General features: G+C 53.5%; 1 pseudogene; it reads right to left on the bottom strand.

Moving 5' to 3' along the window:
• Positions 1-1408: 1408 nt before the first annotated feature.
• On the bottom strand, positions 1409-1543 carry LOC115062685 (annotated as a pseudogene).
• Between the last annotated feature and the right edge of the window lie 611 nt (positions 1544-2154).

Genomic DNA, 2154 nt, shown 5'->3' with positions numbered 1-2154 from the left:
CCTTTCGGGGCCTTACAGATACACAACAGCTCCAGCTAGGCCACCCAAAGTCACCATCAGCAGGAGACAGATCAGCTCTGCTGCTCTCCTGCCCTCAGGGCTGGCCCACCCACACCCATGCCTCCAGAAGAAGCTCCACTGTGCTGCCCAGTTGAGGTACAGGCTTCTCTCCTACTCTCACACCCTCAAGGCTGGCTCACCAGTGTCTTCAGCCTCAGGACCACCTCCATCATGTTGCCCAGTTGCCCAGGTGAGATGCAGGGCCTGATTTCTCTGAGGGCTGCAGCCCCGGCAGGGGGCAGGGACAGCTCACCCATTCTCATAACCCCAGGACCAGTTATCCGGACTGCCACAGGTCGTGAAGGGCAAGGTGGAAAGCGCTACTCACTTACCCTTATCACCTAACACCAGATGAGTGACAGGACCTGCTTTCCCTCACTTTGACCTCGGGGCCGGCTCACCCAGTCCTCCTTGTCCAGCGCCAGCACGACTGTGTGGCCTAGGTGAGGTGCAGGTCCTGCTCTCGGGTGCTACAGGTGGCAAGGAGAAGGGGCAGCTCACCTGCTCTTATGACTGGGATCAACTCTCCTGACTGCCTCGGTTGCCAAGGAGATCCTGCAGCATCAAAACAGCAGGACTGGTCCTTTCATGCATCCCAGTCCTTAGAAGATGATGTAGATATGATCCTGTGTCCATGGATCATATTCCCACTAGAGAACACGGGGTTGTCTTCTCTGACCCCACCTCCTCGCCAAGGCACCTCACAGGAGAGAAATGACAGGGCCAGCTCCCCTGTGCTCTCACCCGTAGTGCAGGCTCATCTGTATCCCCCTCCACCTGGGTCAGTTCTCCTACGCTGCCATTACCCACTCTCGTGACCTCAGGGCCAGTTCTCCCGACTGCCACAGGTGGTGAGGGGTGAGGCAGGGGTGAAGGGCATCACTCTTGCACCGATGACACCTCATGGCAGACAAGTAGCAGGGACAGCACTCCCATACCCATTGCCCTTGGGGGCGGGCTCACCCATGCCTCTGCTACCATGGTCAGCTCCACTGGGCAAGATGTAGGGCCTGCTTTTCCAAGTGCTGCCACCAGTGAGAGATGGGGCAAGCTCTCCACAATGCAGCATCCAGTGAGGGGTGGGGCCAGTATGCGCAGCTCCTAGACACCCATGTAGTTCCTGGTGGCTGCTCTGATCAGAGACGAGCCCATGTTCTCCTGTGGTGATATGATCCACTGACATTGACCCCTGATGCATGGTCGAAAGCCTGCCTGTGCCTTATGCTGTAGGACAAATCTGTAAGTTCCATGGTGGTAGGCAGGTGTCTGTCTGTCTGTCTGTCTGTCTTCCTCCTCCCATGCTGCATTGCTTGGATTTGACTTGATTTGATTTAATTTGATTTGACATTTATGAGTACTAGATACAGGACAATTTTGGCCACCAAGCCAGGCATCAAGTTAGGATGAACGAAGGACTGCCATCTGCTCTGCCCCTGACTGGTATAAGAACAATAAAGCGTCTCTTTGCCCAGTGCCAGGGGTGGAGGTGGGGTTGGGATGGCGGTGGATGGGGGTGTGACTTGAGTTTCGGTCTTCACTTCCCATGCAGATCTTTTCTGTTAGGTCTCAAATTGAAGACAAATGGCGAACTGAGGTGCCTGTTTAACAAATCAAAGTGGACCCTGGCCCTCAGTCCCCCTACCTGCTACAGAGTCGTAGCTCCCCTCCTACATCTCGCCCCACTTCCTACCCTCACACTCTTACACTTTGACTGCCAGCCTCCTGGTCTCTGGGTTCCCAGGCATTCCTTTAGCTCCTTCTTTCTTCTCTCCCTTCCTCACCCTGGCCCCTTCTAGATGTCTCTGGGTGTTTATCCTTCACATCTATAGTAAATCTTCCTCTCCATCATACCTAGGAATGTCCTCATGATGCTGGCAGGGCCTGGAGACTAATGTGAGGGCACACCTTTATGAATCTATCTGATCCTTCCAGTGGCCTACCCCCAAATACCAACAATATATGCATCCAAGGATTAGTCTAATGCATCAACAAGATCATCTACCATGATCAAGTAGACTTCCTTCCAGAGATGCAGGGATGGTTCAACATGTGTAAATCAATAATTGTAATCTACCATATAAACAAACTGAAAGA

Source organism: Mus pahari, chromosome 19 (genome assembly GCF_900095145.1).
Source record: "Mus pahari chromosome 19, PAHARI_EIJ_v1.1, whole genome shotgun sequence".
Taxonomy (NCBI): Eukaryota; Metazoa; Chordata; class Mammalia; order Rodentia; family Muridae; genus Mus; species Mus pahari.
The sequence above is the reverse complement of the archived record's forward strand: the minus strand, read 5'-3'. Positions and strand labels throughout refer to the sequence as shown.